We start from the raw sequence: 6,301 nt of genomic DNA, 5'->3' as shown, positions 1-6,301 counted from the left end.
TAGTAGACGATCTCCTTGATGCGCCTCGTCTTCTTCTTCTTCCCTTCCTTCCGTCTATGGCCCGAGCCGGAGTCGGTAGGTTTGTCGTCCTTTGGCTCGTTGACGAAGGATTCCTTCTCTTTATCGTTGATCACGATACCCTTCCCCTTAGGATCCATCTCTTCGGGCGGTTAGTCCCTTTGTGAAGAGAACGACTCCGATACCAATTGAGAGCACCTAGAGGGGGGGGTGAATAGGTGATCCTGTGAAACTTGAAAACTTAAGCCACAAAACTTGGTTAATCGTTAGCACAATAATTGCCAAGTGGCTAGAGAGGAATCCTCAACAAAACACAATAACCAACAAGGATCAATCACAGAGATGGCACGGTGGTTATCCCATGGTTCGGTCAAGACCAACGCTTGCCTACTCCACGTTGTGGCGTCCCAACGGACGAGGGTTGCAATCAACCCCTCTCAAGCGGTCCAAAGACCCACTTGAATACCACGGTGTTTTGCTTGCTTTTACTCAATCCCGTTTGCGAGGAATCTCCACAACTTGGAGCCTCTCGCCCTTACACTTTAAGATCACAAAGAAACACAGAGCAAGGGAGGGATTAGCAACGCACTCAAGACAAGAAATCACAGCAACACCACGCACACAAGTCGCAAAGAGAGCTCTCAACACAACTCAAAGAGTTCACCACTCAACTAGAGCTCTAATTGCTATCGCAAAGAATCAAAGGCGCGGAATCGATGTCTTGGTGCTTAGGAATGTTGTAAGAATGCTTCGTGTGCTCCTCCATGCGCCTAGGGGTCCCTTTTATAGCCCCAAGGCAGCTAGGAGCCATTGAGAGCAATCTAGGAAGGCTGATCTTGCCTTCTGTCGACTGGCGCACCGGACAGTCCGGTTCACACCGGACATGTCCGGTGCCCGATTTCTTTCCATAAATGGCGCAGCTGACCGTTGGCTGCCAGAGAGCCGTTGGTGCACCGGACATGTCCGGTGCACACCGGACAGTCCGGTGCCCCCTTCTAGCCGTTGGCTCGGCCACGTGTCCCGCGCAGATCGCGCGGCCGACCGTTGGTCCGGCCGACCGTTGGCTCACCGGACAGTCCGGTGCACACCGGACAGTCCGGTGAATTATAGTCGTACGTCGCCGGTGAATTCCCGAGAGCGGCCAGTTCACTCGAGCCAGCCTGGCGCACCAGACACTGTCCGGTGCACCACCGGACAGTCCGGTGCTCCCAGACTGAGCAGACTTTGGCTGAACAAAGCCATCTCATTTCAAATTCGATTTTTCATGTTTCCAGCACTTAGACACAATACATTAGTCTCTAAAACAATGTACTAAGTCTGAGAAACATACCTTTATCCTTGATTTGTACTTTGTCCACCATTTTACACTTAGGCACTCGTGTTGGGCACTAAATCACCAAAATACTTAGAAATGGCCCAAGGGCACATTTCCCTTTCAGCAGTTAACCTTTCAAGAGCAACTCCAAGAAATTAGTCAAAAAGATTAGCTAAATTTACCGATTTAGCTAGTCTCTAAAAAATAAATTTTACAAAAAAGGATTAGATTAGTCTAACAGGCTCTATAAACTAAGAACCCTATATGTCAAGTGAAGCAGGTTATTCAAAAATATAGATGGAAGGTGTAGAGATCTAGAGATACTAAATTTGAAGAGCAATTTATAAAGTCTGCTGGAGACATTTTTCTTCTAATATTAACCAAATTTAACTTTACAAAACGATCTGACTAGTCTCTTGGGTTGCTAAAATACTAGATGAACACCTCTAATTTTGGTACCGAGTGAGTTGTATATTTTATCGGGCTGTTTGAATCAATAGCATCTGCCAGTACATAGGTACGACTCTTTGTGACCAAGAGCAACATAAACTACTTCAAGTTGAGTTTACCTATCCAGTCAAAAATATATTTTGGGTTTAAACTAACCGCGCCCACCGTGGTTGATATAGCGAGAGTTTTCTCAAACTAGGACTACTTGCTCTAGGTAATCCGGAATCCATTTTTGAGAAACGAAATAAAAAAACAATGACAATCTATTTCTACATTTTTGTTGTCTTGGACTGATTATTCTAGCTTATTAATGCATTTCGGATGAGGAGATGCACCGGACCTGTCGGTCCCTGATTACTATTTATAGGGAACCCCATGGTATATCTTTACTACTATTAAGGCTGTAAGGGGTAGGCTGCCTCCTTGCGTTCTGCCTTTTTTCATTTCCTGTTTTGCCCTCCTACCCGCACACCTCACCTGCCCGCGTCGCCTCCTCTCCTGTCCTCCGCGCGCGTTGGGCGAGCAGCCAACTCCCCCACCAAACCCTAATCACTCCGGCGCCACGCCGCGCCGCGCCGCACGGACCTGCCTCGATCCGCTCCAGCGGTCGCCCGCCGAGGTGGTTGCGCTTGCGCTTTCGCGCGCAGGTCCCCGTGGGTCTCTGCGCGCAGCGGGACCCGTCCACGGCGGCGAGGCGCGAGCTTCAAGGCGGGCGCAGGCGGAGGGGCGGAATTGCTCGGGCGATGACACGGAGGCTCGCGGCCGCGGCTTCGCGTCCGAGGCCGTGAATGGGAGTGGCGGGGCGCTGCGGGCGGCGACTGCGTACATGGAGGCCGGGGCACCGCCCCTGATTTGGATGATTTTGGATCTGGTTCTCACGTGCATATGAGCTTGTGGGAGAACGATCAGAATGTCTTTATGGGGTCAAGTAAAGATAACTTTCATGGAATGTCAAAAACTGGAGAACAGTTCCTTGCTGGAGTGTATCATCACCTTTTGTCAATATTGGCATTTACCGCTCCTCACCCAAACAGGTAATGTTTTCTATTAACGCTTCTAATTATGTCATGTAATTCAACTGAAAATCTTTGTAACTCAATACATTGTTTGTTTCTCACATAAGCTGCAAGATTTTTACAAGATGTCAATTCATATATCCCTATAATCTAGAGAGCTTAATTTGCTACTTCTCTGACAAAATGCCAGGATACTGATGAAACCATTTGAACAGTATGTTATGTGCTCCCTATTTAATGATCAGATTCACTTGATTGTTTTTTTTGTATAGCTACGATCGGATTCAGCCAGATACTTGGAGTGGAGCTTATCTATGCTGGGGGAAAGAGAACAGGGAGGCTCCATTAAGAACCGCATGCCCACCTGGTGTGCCTCTTGATTTAGTCAGCAACTTCGAGATCAAATCCTTCGATGGTTGCGCAAATCCGCACTTGGGTCTTGCTGCTATCGTAGCTGCTGGCATCGATGGGCTAAGAAGACACCTTAAGTTACCTGAGCCAATTGGTATGAATTCCTTTATGCCAGGCCTTTCCTTTTGGTTATTGTTTCCAAAATTTATGCCTTGCTGGTAATATTTGGAAACAATCCTAACAACCAGATAAGTGATAAGCGCTCGGTACTAAATGAATAAACATCATTACCACAATATGCAAGTATCTTATGTGATTCGTGTTCTTTGTAGAATTAAACCCTTCTGATCACTCTTCAAAACTGAAAAGGCTACCGCAGAACTTGCAGGAATCTGTAGAATCGCTTTCTGTAGATAAGGTTTTGCATGAGTTAATTGGTGATAAACTTGTCACAACTGCTATAGCTATACAGAAGGTCAGCATTCTTTAATTTTCTTTTTTTAGCATGTTTAATTTCTTTTTTTATCGTTTTAGTTTTAAATATTCTGTACGAAAATATTTTGTTCCAACGGTTAACTTCGGATTCTCATATCCTGTGACTGAACTTTTGTCTTTTGATACCCAGTGTTTCTCTTATCAAATAATAAAGGTTCTTTAAATTTTTAAAATGAGAAATGTTAGGTGTCTTCACCATGGTATTAAGGTATCAAAGAAAATGATAGAGATAGGAGATAGACGAATCTCTAGGACCGTTGAATGAAGATGTTAATATAACAGTATATACAAAGATACGGAGATACAAGTTGCTTAAGCATGATACTAAGTCTTCTACGTGGTGATTGGTGGTTGATTAAATGCAAGTGTGGGTAAATGCCATTTGAATAAGACATAATTATTGCCGCATGCATGTATGGCTCACACGTACGGAGTAGCTTATGCTGCTTTCACCACTAGAATAAGGCTCAGGCTGTCGCTAAGTACATTTTTTTGGTATTTTAGTGTTATGGGTTTGTAATGCTATTGAGTCTTAAATCTCTGCAGTCATGGACGATTTTCTTGGCTCATCCTGTGGTTATAATTTGCAACCCATTCTGAATGCTTATATGCAGGGTACAGTCGATGGCTCAGTTCTCTGAAAGCAGTGATGTTTACAGCTTTAGAGTTTTTCTTTTGGAGCTAATTACTGGCAGGGAAGCAGCTTCCTTGATACCTACAGAGTCCAGAGAATATTTGGCACACTGGGTAATTTCTACTGACATGTAGCTGTAAGTTATCTAGAAAGGAAAGTTATGGAGTTCTGCTTAATCTCCAGCAAAATATCATTCTTGTGTTTAGTGTACCTAACTGTGAAGTCAGGCCACACGTTTCCAAAACTTGAAAACAACTAGAGCATAAACTGTTTTCATAGTTATTAGGAGTGAGAAGTGTTTGTCATGTTGTAGGATCACATAACTTCTTATTATGATATATTATTGAATACTGAAAGTCCTTGTTGATGTTTGATAATGGATACAACTAATTGTACCTTAGTTGAGACACTTTTTAAGAGGAAAATAACAATTTGAAAAAAGTGCTGCAGTTTCTCGTGCATAAGGATATTTGTTTTACGCGAAAGGGCCACTAGCGTAAAGGATATTTCTTTTACTCACTGCTTACTGAAAACACATTTTCTTGTCACATTGAATGATCGAAAGATGGAAGCGCATTTCAGTTCAAATGAACTGATTGACCCAAGATTAGCCGGCAACTTCACTGCAGAAGGTATGAAGGAGCTTGTTGGTCTGGCCTTCCAATGCTTGAACCCATCATCAAGACGCCGACCAAGGATGAGGCTTCAAGATTATCACGATGTTATCTGTGCGGATCTATTTTGTATTTTTTATGCCTAACAATGTTTGTATGTTGAAATCATCCTTAGTTATTGGTTGTTCTTAGCTTCAAGATTATTTACATGCACCCGTTTAGATTTTTTTGGTCTTGTTGAACTTCTTTCCTCACTGGGTCACTGGGATATCTTATCTATTCTCATGACAGTGAATGAGTTCTTACGGTTGACCTCCCACAGTTCCTGACTTCCTGACATATCAGCCACTGTATTTTTAGTTGATTGACCGACCTGAGGGTGGATACTTGACTGCTGATTTACCAATGCCTCGGGGAGAAATTGTCATTGGAGGTCCAAATATAATTAAAGGTTTTTTCAAGAATTAAGCTAAAACAAATGAAGTCTACAAGGTATGGTGTTATCCTACCAATATATTCATAGATTGTTTCAGGCATTGAACTTTAACTTCTTCACACTTTCGCAGCAAGGAATCAAATACAGCAATTTCTCAGATTTGTGCCAGAAGCAAGAGGCTGTTAAAGAAGTGCTTGGATCTTTAGCAAAGGTTCGTGTTTTCTGTTCACCTGTCAGCATCTGTTTTCTTTATTATGTTGGATCACCACACATTCATACCTGACTCCACATTCCACTGAAAACAGAGATAACCTGTGGCAGTAAACAATTTGACAGAAAATGGCAGTTTTACATATTTTTTCATGTAGCGTTTAGAATGATTCAGCATGTATTCATGCCAAGAACACATGTAAAACTAACACATAGTTTGCATGTGTTTTATTCCCTAATATTCCTGAAGCCTACTTGGATCGCTGGTAAGTAATTTCTGTCCCTGGCATGCTGCTCTACACTACTCATTGTGAAGTGCATGTTCGTAAGGGATGTCATATTATTGAACATATCTTGATGCTGCCACTACCTGAATTTTGTGCAGGTGCGACGTTTACAGCTTTGGTGTCATATTATGGGAGCTGGCAACGCTTAGAATGCCATGGAGTGGGATGAATCCAATGCAGGTTGTGGGGGCAGTTGGTTTCCAGGATAGACGGCTTGATATTCCCAAGGAAGTTGATCCTCTGGTAGCAAGGATCATATTCGAATGCTGGCAGAAGTGAGTTATAAGAACTGAACCTGTTGTCTGATCAAAGTCTACTGTCTCAGCCATGGCACTTCAAATTTGTGCTAACATGTGCTCTGTCAATCGCCAGTGACCAAGTAAGCTACAATTTCTTTTGGTACACATGTACTTATTTTCTATTTCATGTGAGGTCAACATTGATATGAAGGATTATGTATTAATGTATGCTTTAC

General features: G+C 43.1%; 1 long non-coding RNA gene across 1 annotated transcript; it reads left to right on the top strand.

Moving 5' to 3' along the window:
- The first annotated feature begins 4,271 nt into the window (after positions 1-4,271).
- LOC103639370 (uncharacterized) lies at positions 4,272-5,529 on the top strand. The gene is made up of 3 exons (XR_559396.4): positions 4,272-4,392; positions 4,845-5,385; positions 5,460-5,529. It is a non-coding gene; the product is annotated as an uncharacterized lncRNA (long non-coding RNA).
- The last annotated feature ends 772 nt before the right edge of the window (positions 5,530-6,301 follow it).

Source organism: Zea mays, chromosome 9 (assembly GCF_902167145.1).
Source record: "Zea mays cultivar B73 chromosome 9, Zm-B73-REFERENCE-NAM-5.0, whole genome shotgun sequence".
In the NCBI taxonomy this organism is placed as follows: domain Eukaryota; kingdom Viridiplantae; phylum Streptophyta; class Magnoliopsida; order Poales; family Poaceae; genus Zea; species Zea mays.
This window is presented reverse-complemented; position numbering and strand designations above follow the sequence as displayed.